The sequence below is a fragment of the Hyperolius riggenbachi genome, chromosome 1 (assembly GCF_040937935.1).
Source record: "Hyperolius riggenbachi isolate aHypRig1 chromosome 1, aHypRig1.pri, whole genome shotgun sequence".
NCBI classification, from domain to species: Eukaryota; Metazoa; Chordata; class Amphibia; order Anura; family Hyperoliidae; genus Hyperolius; species Hyperolius riggenbachi.
Window position 1 is genome coordinate 690,406,637 of NC_090646.1, and position 12,447 is coordinate 690,419,083.

General features: G+C 50.9%; 1 protein-coding gene across 1 annotated transcript in view; it reads right to left on the bottom strand.

Moving 5' to 3' along the window:
- LOC137544753 (myosin-IIIb-like) overlaps positions 1 to 12,447 on the bottom strand; it is a 418,671-nt gene that overhangs the window by 115,876 nt on the left and 290,348 nt on the right. The window lies entirely within an intron of this gene.

The following is a 12,447-nucleotide window of genomic DNA, read 5'->3' on the forward strand; positions in this document are numbered from 1 at the left end:
ACTAACAGACTGTCCCCGCTCCAATCTGTACTGATCTCAGCTGCTCCTCTCATTCATCTCTCTTCCCGCTCTTCCTCTGCTGCTCCTCTCTGCCAGCTAACAGACTGGCCCCGCTCCAATCTGCACTGAGCTCAGCTGCTCGTCTCATTAATCTCTCTTCCCGCTCCTCCTCTGCTGCTCCTCTCTACCAACTAACAGTCTGGCCCCGCTCCAATCTGTACTAAACTCAGCTGCTCCTCTCATCCATCTCTCTTCCTGCTCCTCCTCTGCTGCTCCTCTCTACCAACTAACAGTCTGGCCCCGCTCCAATCTGTACTGAACTCAGCTGCTCCTCTCATTCATCTCTCTTCCCGCTCCTCCTCTGCTGCTCCTCTCTACCAACTAACAGACTGGCCCCGCTCCAATCTGTACTGAACTCTGCTGCTCCTCTCATTCATCTCTCTTCCCGCTCCTCCTCTGCTGCTCCTCTCTACCAACTAACAGACTGGCCCCGCTCCAATCTGTACTGATCTCAGCTGCTCGTCTCATTAATCTCTCTTCCTGCTCTTCCTCTGCTGCTCCTCTCTGCCAGCTAACAGACTGACCCCGCTCCAATCTGTACTGAACTCAGCTGCTCCTCTCATCCATCTCTCTTCTCGCTCTTCCTCTGCTGCTCCTCTCTACCAACTAACAGACTGCCCCCCTACACTCTGTACTGATCTCAGCTGCTCGTCTCATAAATCTCTCTTCCCGCTCCTCCTCTGCTGCTCCTCTCTACCAACTAACAGTCTGGCCCCGCTCCAATCTGTACTGAACTCAGCTGCTCCTCTCATTCATCTCTCTTCCCACTCCTCCTCTGCTGCTCCTCTCTACCAACTAACAGTCTGGCCCCGCTCCAATCTGCACTGATCTCAGCTGCTCCTCTCATTCATCTCTCTTCTCGCTCCTCCTCTGCTGCTCCTCTCTACCAGCTAACAGACTGGCCCGCTCCAATCTGTACTGAACTCAGCTGCTCCTCTCATCCATCTCTCTTCTCGCTCTTCCTCTGCTGCTCCTCTCTACCAACTAACAGACTGCCCCCCCTACACTCTGTACTGATCTCAGCTGCTTGTCTCATTAATCTCTCTTCCCGCTCCTCCTCTGCCGCTCCTCTCTACCAACTAACAGTCTGGCCCCGCTCCAATCTGTACTGAACTCAGCTGCTCCTCTCATCCATCTCTCTTCCTGCTCCTCCTCTGCTGCTCCTCTCTACCAACTAACAGTCTGGCCCGCTCCAATCTGTACTGAACTCAGCTGCTCCTCTCATTCATCTCTCTTCTCGCTCCTCCTCTGCTGCTCCTCTCTACCAACTAACAGACTGGCCCCGCTCCAATCTGTACTGATCTCTGCTGCTCCTCTCATTCATCTCTCTTCCCGCTCCTCCTCTGCTGCTCCTCTCTACCAACTAACAGTCTGGCCCCGCTCCAATCTGCACTGAGCTCAGCTGCTCGTCTCATTAATCTCTCTTCCCGCTCCTCCTCTGCTGCTCCTCTCTACCAACTAACAGTCTGGCCCCGCTCCAATCTGTACTGAACTCAGCTGCTCCTCTCATCCATCTCTCTTCCTGCTCAACCTCTGCTGCTCCTCTCTACCAGCTAACAGACTGGCCCTGCTCCAATCTGTACTGAACTCTGCTGCTCCTCTCATTCATCTCTCTTCCTCTGCTGCTCCTCTCTACCAACTAACAGACAGGCCCCACTCCAATCTGTACTGATTTCAGCTCTCTTCCCGCTCTTCCTCTGCTGCTCCTCTCTACCAGCTAACAGACTGGCCCTGCTCCAATCTGTACTGATCTCAGCTGCTCCTCTCATTCATCTCTCTTCCCGCTCTTCCTCTGCTGCTCCTCTCTACCAGCTAACAGACTGGCCCTGCTCCAATCTGTACTGGGCTCAGCTGCTCCTCTCATTCATCTCTCTTCCCGCTCTTCCTCTGTTGCTCCTCTCTTCCAGCTAACAGACTGGCCCCGCTCCAATCTGTACTGATCTCTGCTGCTCCTCTCATTCATCTTTCTTCCCGCTCTTCCTCTGCTGCTCCTCTCTGTCAAGCTATTCACTGGCTACCAATTAACGAGAGGATTCAATTCAAACTCTTATCCCTCATCTACATAGCTCTCCACAATCTCCCCCCTTCCCCTGTACATCCCCTCACTAGTTTCCAGATACCAACTCAACCGCAATCTCAGATCTGCACACAAGCTTCTTTTACCCTCTTCTACAAATACTACCTCACATTAACGTGTACAAGACTTCTCACGTGCCTCACCCCTCCTCTGGAATACCCTTCCACAGCACATCCGCCACTCTCCCACCTTTGAAATCTTTACACGCTCCCTGAAATACCACCTTTTCCGACAAGCATATTCTCTAGCTTAGGCCATGCACCCTTCAACCTCGCATCTACATTTACTCCTCACTAAATAACCTAATTACGCACTGCCTGTACATGTACTGTATACTTCCCCCACCATTTGTTTCCACCCCATTCCTTTAGATTGTAAGCTCGCAAGGGCAGGGCTCTCACCCTTTTGTGTCATGGTGAGAGCCCTGCCCTTGCTAGGGCCAAGTTTGCCCATGCCTGTGCTAGATCCAAAGGTCAATTTTTCATACTCATCCTTCTTGATCTGTCATCAGCATTCGATACTGTCGACTACACCTTACTATTACATATACTTTCAAATGTAGGGATAAAGGGCCTCACTCTCTCATGGTTATCTTCCTACCTCTCTGGAAGGTACCTCTTGGCCCCAGACCTCAACTCCCACCTCACACGTGTTCCTGACTGCTTGTCTGCTATATCCTCCTTCATGACCTCTCGCTTCTTAAAACTTAATATGAGTAACACAGAACTAATCATTTTTCCACCGTCTCTGTCCACCTCTCTGCCTGAAGTAACTATAAATGTTAATAACACTCCCATAACTTCAGTTCCCAAAGCTCGGTGCTTGGGGGTGATATTCGACTCATCTCTCTCTTTTATTCCTCATGTTCACTCCATAACCAGCTCCTGCCATCTCCAACTCAAAAACATATCTCGCATCTGTCCCTTTCTCACTCAAGACACAACTAAAATGTTAATACATGCTCTCATAATTTCTCTTCTGGACTACTGCAACGTACTACTTTGTGGACTACCGTCTAACAAACTGGCCCCGCTCCAGTCGGTACTGAACTCAGCTGCTCATCTCATTCATCTCTCTTCTCGATCTTCCTCTGCTGCTCCTCTCTGTCAAGCTCTTCACTGGCTGCCAATTACCCAGAGGATTCAGTTCAAACTCCTAACCCTAATCTACAAAGCTCTCCACAATCTCTCTCCCCGGTACATATCCTCACTAATTTCCAAATACAAACCCAATCGCAATCTCAGATCTGCACACGATCTTCTGTTGTCCTCCTCTAGAATTACCTCCTCACATTCACGTTTACAAGACTTTGCACGCGCTTCACCCCTTCTCTGGAATCCCCTCCCACAACACATCTGTCACTCTCCAACCTTTGTTACCTTCAAACGCTCTCTAAAAACACACTTGTTCCGACAAGCATATGCGCTACCTTAGGCCACTTCCCTTTGTCCTAAGACCAAATTGCACTCCTACTAGGTATCCTAAAACACAAAGCCTCTATATATTTGCTGCATACTACCCCTCCTCTTGTTTCCCCCCATTCCCTTTAGATTGTAAGCTGGCAAGGGCAGGGCTCTCTCCCCCTTTTGTGTCTTGGTAACCATTATACATTTTATTCATCATGTTAATTTTATCACTGTCATTACCAATGCTATAATTTGTATTTTGTATCATTCTTTGTATTTTGTCACTAATTATGTATCTTGTATATTAGTGTGCACCATTGTCTGTATTATTATGTACCCCATGTTTGTTTCTTACTTTGTACAGCGCCACGGAATATGTTGGCGCTTTATAAATCAATAATAATAATAATATCTTGAGATGCTAGTATACTACTCCCTCTGTATAAATCACTTGTGAGGCCACATCTGGAGTATGGGATAATGCGGGGGAGGGGACATGATGCAGGGGGAGGGGACATTATGCAGGGGGAGGGGCACACACTACTCCCTCTGTATAAATCACTTGTGAGGCCACATCTGGAGTATGGGATAATGTGGGGGAGGGGACATGATGCGGGGGGAGGGGACATGATGCGGGGGGAGGGGACATGATGCAGGGGGAGGAGCACACACTACTCCCTCTGTATAAATCCCTTGTGAGGCCACATCTGGATTATGGGATAATGTGGGGGAGGGGACATGATGCGGGGGGAGGGGACATGATGCAGGGGGAGGGGACATGATGCAGGGGGAGGGGACATGATGCTGGGGGAGGGGACATGATGTAGGGGGAGGGGCACACACTACTCCCTCTGTATAAATCACTTGTGAGGCCACATCTGGATTATGGGATAATGCGGGGGAGGAGACATGATGCAGGGGGAGGGGCACACACTACTCCCTCTGTATAAATCACTTGTGAGGCCACATCTGGAGTATGGGATAATGCGGGGGAGGAGACATGATGCGGGGGGAGGGGACATGATGCAGGGGGAGGGGCACACACTACTCCCTCTGTATAAATCACTTGTGAGGCCACATCTGGAGTATGGGATAATGTGGGGGAGGAGACATGATGCGGGGGGAGGGGACATGATGCGGGGGGAGGGGACATGATGCAGGGGGAGGAGCACACACTGCTCCCTCTGTATAAATCCCTTGTGAGGCCACATCTGGATTATGGGATAATGTGGGGGAGGGGACATGATGCGGGGGGAGGGGACATGATGCAGGGGGAGGGGACATGATGCAGGGGGAGGGGACATGATGCTGGGGGAGGGGACATGATGCAGGGGGAGGGGCACACACTACTCCCTCTGTATAAATCACTTGTGAGGCCACATCTGGATTATGGGATAATGCGGGGGAGGAGACATGATGCAGGGGGAGGGGACATGATGCAGGGGGAGGCGACATGATGCAGGGGGAGGGGACATAATGCATGGGGAGGAGACATGATGCAGGGGGAGGGGACATGATGCAGGGGGAGGGGACATGATGCAGGGGGAGGGGACATGATGCAGGGGGAGGGGACATGATGCAGGGGGAGGGGCACACACTACTCCCTCTGTATAAATCACTGGTGAGGCCACATCTGGAGTATGGGATAATGCGGGGGAGGGGACATGATGCAGGGGGAGGGGACATGATGCGGGGGAGGGGACATGATGCAGGGGGAGGGGACATGGTGCAGGGGGAGGGGACATGATGCTGGGGGAGGGGACATGATGTGGGGGAGGGGCACACACTGCTCCCTCTGTATAAATCACTTGTGAGGCCACATCTGGAGTATGGGATAATGCGAGGGGAGGGGACATGATGCAGGGGGATATGACATGATGCAGGGGGAGGGGACATGATGTGGGGGAGGGGACATGATGTGGGGGAGGGGCACACACTGCTCCCTCTGTATAAATCACTTGTGAGGCCACATCTGGAGTATGGGATAATGCGAGGGGAGGGGACATGATGCAGGGGGATATGACATGATGCAGGGGGAGGGGACATGATGTGGGGGAGGGGACATGATGCTGGGGGAGAGGCACACACTACTCCCTCTGTATGAATCACTTGTGAAGCCACATCTGGAGTATGAGATAATGCAGGGGGAGGGGACATGATGCAGGGGGAGGGGACATGATGCAGGGGGAGGGGACATGATGCAGGGGGAGGGGCACACACTACTCCCTCTGTATAAATCACTTGTGAGGCCACATCTGGAGTATGGGATAATGCAGGGGGAGGGGACATGATGCAGGGGGAGGGGACATGATGCAGGGGGAGGGGCACACATTACTCCCTCTGTATAAATCACTTGTGAGGCCACATCTGGAGTATGGGATAATGCAGGGGGAGGGGACATGATGCAGGGGGAGGGGACATGATGCAGGGGGAGGGGACATGATGCAGGGGGAGGGGACATGATGCTGGGGGAGGGGACATGATGCTGGGGGAGGGGCACACACTACTCCCTCTGTATAAATCACTTGTGAGGCCACATCTGGAGTATGGGATAATGCGGGGGAGGGGACATGATGCAGGGGGAGGGGACATGATGCAGGGGGAGGGGCACACACTACTACCTCTGTATAAATCACTTGTGAGGCCACATCTGGAGTATGGGATAATGCGGGGGAGGGGACATGATGCGGGGGGAGGGGACATGATGTGGGGGGAGGGGACATGATGCAGGGGGAGGAGCACACACTACTCCCTCTGTATAAATCACTTGTGTGGCCACATCTGGAGTATGGGATAATGCGGAGGGAGGGGACATGATGCAGGTGGAGGGGACATGATGTGGGGGAGGGGACATGATGTGGGGGAGGGGACATGATGCGGGGGGAGGGGACATGATACAAGGGAGGGGACATGATACAAGGGAGGGGCACACACTACTCCCTCTGTATAATCCACTGGAGTATGGGATAATGTGGGGGGAGGGGACATGATGCAGGGGGAGGAGACATGATGTGGGGGAGGGGACATGATGCAGGGGGAGGGGCACACACTACTCCCTCTGTATAAATCACTTGTGAGGCCACATCTGGAGTATGGGATAATGCTGGGGGAGGGGACATGATGCAGGGGGAGGGGACATGATGCGGGGGAGGGGACATGATGCAGGGGGAGGAGCACACACTACTCCCTCTGTATAAATCACTTGTGAGGCCACATCTGGAGTATGGGATAATGCGGGGGAGGAGACATGATGCAGGGGGAGGAGACATGATGCAGGGGGAGGGGCACACACTAGTCCCTCTGTATAAATCACTTGTGTGGCCACATCTAGAGTATGGGATAATGTGGGGGAGGGGACATGATGTGGGGGGAGGAGACATGATGCAGGGGGAGGAGCACACACTACTCCCTCTGTATAAATCACTTGTGAGGCCACATCTGGAGTATGGGATAATGCGGGGGGAGGGGACATGATGCAGGGGGAGGGGCACACACTACTCCCTCTGTATAAATCACTTGTGAGGCCACATCTGGAGCATGGGATAATGCGGGGGAGGGGACATGATGCGGGGGGAGGGGACATGATGCGGGGGGAGGGGACATGATGCAGGGGGAGGGGCACACACTACTCCCTCTGTATAAATCACTTGTGAGGCCACATCTGGAGTATGGGATAATGCAGGGGGAGGAGACATGATGCAGGGGGAGGGGACATGATGCTGGGGGAGGAGCACACACTACTCCCTCTGTATAAATCACTTGTGAGGCCACATCTGGAGTATGGGATAATGCAGGGGGAGGAGACATGATGCAGGGGGAGGAGACATGATGTGGGGGAGGGGACATGATGTGGGGGAGGGGACATGATGCGGGGGGAGGGGACATGATACAAGGGAGGGGACATGATACAAGGGAGAAACATACAAATATCCAGGCACATCGCCTCTAGTTAGGACATTAAATAAATTTTAGGGAAAGGGAGGTGCTGAAGGGGGTGTGGCTAGAAACAGCAAAAATCAATTAACCCTTCGCACACTCACATGCAAATGTTCAAACAAATGCATTCACAGATTTACTCATCCAGGCACAACTGTTATCCCTACTGCTAAATTAAAAGCCAGGGTTTTAGTTCACAGAAGAATGCATTCTTATGCTTAGTCACCTATACTGCGCAGAAGTACACAGGTAAACATAGGTGTCCTAACTCTGGCCCTGTAACATGCATAGTGCAGACATGCAAACACATTCATTGCATCAAACCTATCAATGGATTAGGAGCACACATCCTAACTTCCTCTCCTGGGAAAGACAGTGCATCTTACCAATCGCACAAGGGAGCTAACTTTATGTGTCCATGTGCACTATGCGCATACACCAGCATAAGCTGTCTGCATGCTGACAAACATACAGGGGAAGGGGGGAGTGTTTGAACATTTGCATGTGAGTGTGCGAAGGGTTAATTGATTTTTGCTGTTTCTAGCCACACCCCCTTCAGCACCTCCCTTTCCCTAAAATGTATTTAATGTCCTAACTAGAGGCGATGTGCCTGGATATTTGTATGTTTATTCTTATCATTGACCCCTGTGGCTAGGGTCTAATTCGGTGCACTCCCCCCTTCCCCTGTATGTTTGTCAGCATGCAGACAGCTTATGCTGGTGTATGCGCATGGTGCACATGGACACATAACATTAGCTCCCTTGTGCGATTGGTAAGATGCACTGTCTTTCCCAGGAGAGGAAGTTAGGATGTGTGCTCCTAATCCATTGATAGGTTTGATGCAATGAATGTGTTTGCATGTCTGCACTATGCATGTTACAGGGCCAGAGTTAGGACACCTATGTTTACCTGGGTACTTCTGCGCAGTATAGGTGACTAAGCATAAGAATGCATTCTTCTGTGAACTAAAACCCTGGCTTTTAATTTAGCAGTAGGGATAACAGTTGTGCCTGGATGAGTAAATCTGTGAATGCATTTGTTTGAACATTTGCATGTGAGTGTGCAAAGGGTTAATTGATTTTTATGATACAAGGGAGGGGCACACACTACTCCCTCTGTATAATCCACTGGAGTATGGGATAATGTGGGGGGAGGGGACATGATGCAGGGGGAGGAGACATGATGTGGGGGAGGGGACATGATGCAGGGGGAGGGGCACACACTACTCCCTCTGTATAAATCACTTGTGAGGCCACATCTGGAGTATGGGATAATGCGGGGGGAGGGGACATGATGCAGGGGGAGGGGACATGATGCAGGGGGAGGGGACATGATGCAGGGGGAGGGGATATGATGCAGGGGGAGGGGCACACACTGCTCCCTCTGTATAAATCACTTGTGAGGCCACATCTGGAGTATGGGATAATGCGGGGGGAGGGGACATGATGCAGGGGGAGGGGACATGATGCAGGGGGAGGGGCACACACTACTCCCTCTGTATAAATCACTTGTGAGGCCACATCTGGAGTATGGGATAATGCAGGGGGAGGGGACATGATGCAGGGGGAGGGGCACACACTGCTCACCCTGTATAAATCACTTGTGAGGCCACATCTGGAGTATGGGATAATGCAGGGGGAGGGGACATGGAGCAGGGGGAGGGGACATTATGCAGGGGGAGGGGACATGATGCAGGGGGAGGAGCACACACTACTCCCTCTGTATAAATCACTTGTGAGGCCACATCTTGAGTATGGGATAATGCGGGGGGAGGGGACATGATGCAGGGGGAGGGGACATGATGCAGGGGGAGGGGCACACACTACTCCCTCTGTATAAATCACTTGTGAGGCCACATCTGGAGTATGGGATAATGCAGGGGGAGGGGACATGATGCGGGGGAGGAGACATGATGCAGGGGGAGGAGCACACACTACTCCCTCTGTATAAATCACTTGTGAGGCCACATCTGGAGTATGGGATAATGCTGGGGGAGGGGACATGATGCAGGGGGAGGGGACATGATGCAGGGGGAGGGGCACACACTACTCCCTCTGTATAAATCACTTGTGAGGCCACATCTGGAGTATGGGATAATGTGGGGGAGGGGACATGATGCAGGGGGAGGGGACATGATGCAGGGGGAGGGGCAGACATTACTCCCTCTGTATGAATCACTTGTGAGGCCACATCTGGAGTATGGGATAATGCAGGGGGAGGAGACATGATGCAGGGGGAGGGGACATTATGCAGGGGGAGGGGACATGATGCAGGGGGAGGAGCACACACTACTCCCTCTGTATAAATCACTTGTGAGGTCACATCTGGAGTATGAGATAATGCAGGGGGAGGAGACATGATGCAGGGGGAGGGGACATGGTGCTGGGGGAGGGGCACACACTACTCCCTCTGTATGAATCACTTGTGAGGCCACATCTGGAGTATGAGATAATGCAGGGGGAGGAGACATGATGCAGGGGGAGGGGACATGATGCAGGGGGAGGGGCACACACTACTCCCTCTGTATAAATCACTTGTGAGGTCACATCTGGAGTATGAGATAATGCAGGGGGAGGGGACATGATGCAGGGGGAGGGGACATGATGCAGGGGGAGGGGACATGATGCAGGGGGAGGGGCACACACTACTCCCTCTGTATAAATCACTTGTGAGGTCACATCTGGAGTATGGGATAATGCAGGGGGAGGAGACATGATGCAGGGGGAGGGGACATGATGCTGGGGGAGGGGCACACACTACTCCCTCTGTATAAATCACTTGTGAGGTCACATCTGGAGTATGGGATAATGCAGGGGGAGGGGACATGATGCAGGGGGAGGGGACATGATGCAGGGGGAGGCGACATGATGCAGGGGGAGGGGACATGGTGCAGGGGGAGGGGCACACACTACTCCCTCTGTATAAATCACTTGTGAGGCCACATCTGGAGTATGGGATACAGTTTTGGGCAGCACACTATAGAAAGGACATTAACCTTCTGGAAAGATGGGTAACTACATTAATCAGAGGGATGGAAGAGCTCGCTTACCAAGAAACGTTACACAGACTGGGCTTATTTAGCTTGGAAAAAAGGCAACTGAGAGGTGACCTGATTGTATAAATACATCAGGGCAATACACAAGCATGGCAGATGAGCTTTTTGTCCCTGGGGTTGCAAGACAAACAAGGGGACATGATTTGTGTGTGGGGCAAAAACGTTTCCAGGGGCGCCTCTGGACATTTTGTCACTCTAGGCAAAGAAACCCATCCCCCCCCCCCCCCCCCCTCTCCCTTCATGAAAATATTCACAATGCGGCAGCTTTTCACCAGAAAATAATCGTATTACAGTGGTGGTTCAGCACAATACTACGAGCCGCCGATCTACCGCCACTATACCACTGTGCAAAATTGTAAAAATGTACTGCTTGTTTGTACTTTTGGTACATTTTTGCCATGGATTGATTGAAATTCTGATGTGGTGGTTGATAATCACCATATTCGATCATTTTGAAAGAATCTGTCTGTAAAAATGAATGCATGTATTGACAGCTATAGGTTAGGGTTACTAATAACAAGATTGGGTGATTCAATTGTAAGGGTAAGATTGGGTGGAAAAGTAGAGAGTAACAAGGAACATTTATAATTACTTTTCTCCTGGCAGACTCAGTGATGACTTGCTCGGTAGGAAGTAGCAGTGTTAGGGAGTCTTGCCCAAGGTCTCCTACTGAATAGATGCTGGCTTACTGAGTAGAAAGAAGCAGAGATTTGAACCCAGGTTGCCTGTGCCAGAGGCAGAGCCCTTAACAATTACACTATCCAGAGAGAGGAGGAAAAGACAGCCAGCACTAGGGGAAGGGTGGGGTGGGGGGGGGGAACAAAGGTGAATGAGAGAGAGAGGAGGAGTGGAGAGAGACTGAGAATAGCCTGACATGGAGCAGAGAGCTTATCTGTATTGCAGCCACATAACAGAGGCGACTTGCCTGTAATGTGACTCCTGTCCTGCCTGTCTCTCACACAAGCTGCAGCAGCCCACATGGAGTCTAGGTACTGTCGAAAACTTTTCAACCTGTGTAATACCTTATCTAGCTGACCACATGCAGACTTTACAATGATGAGAAAGCAGACAGAGTTTTTTTCTAAGGACACTGTAGGAGGCAAGCCTCTCTTCTGCATCATGCTGTGTACATTTACCAGCTTGCCATCCAATTGTACATTTATTTCCCTCAACCAGCCTAGTGCTTCACATTGCCTTATATATTGTACCAGCAGCCTGGGGGAAAATCTCCCTCCTTCCTCCTGGCTAGTCCGTTCTGGAATGCACACAAAGACACCATCCTACTCTCTTCTTTTCAAGTCACAAGGAGGGGCGGGCAGGACAGGAGTCACACAGCTACACTCTAGATCCCGAGATAACACTAACATTAGGGAATGCCATACAAAGTGTTGTAGACAAAAGGTTTGTAGATTCCTTATTTAGCAAAGGCTTTCATTAGAACTTTTTATCTCCGTTCCCAAAGTTTTCAGTCTCTAAGGACAGGAAAAATAAACTTTTTTTTCCCTCAAATCGCCCTGCAATAAATCTGCGCTCTAGGCAATTAGCTTATCAGCTGGTCTCTAGAGGCGCCTCTGTTGCCTTCCCCTGGATCAACTGGCTATATGTGCAGGTTCAGGATGGTGTTTTATTTATTTACTTTTTCTGGTTGGACTTGATGGACGAATGTCTCTTATCAATCTAACTATGCAATTCTGAGAAAGCCAAATTCATGTATTTTTTCCAAAGGGTCCATCTGATCCCTTGGCCAATCATTGTCCTCCAGTGCATCAATGATTATTATTGCTGCTAGTAATAGTGATCATTGATTAAAAAAAAAGTTAGAAATGTAAAAATAATTGTAACAAAAATAAAAAAATAAATTTCACAAATGCCAGATAATATATCGCCCGACGAGACGGCCAACTACAGAAACT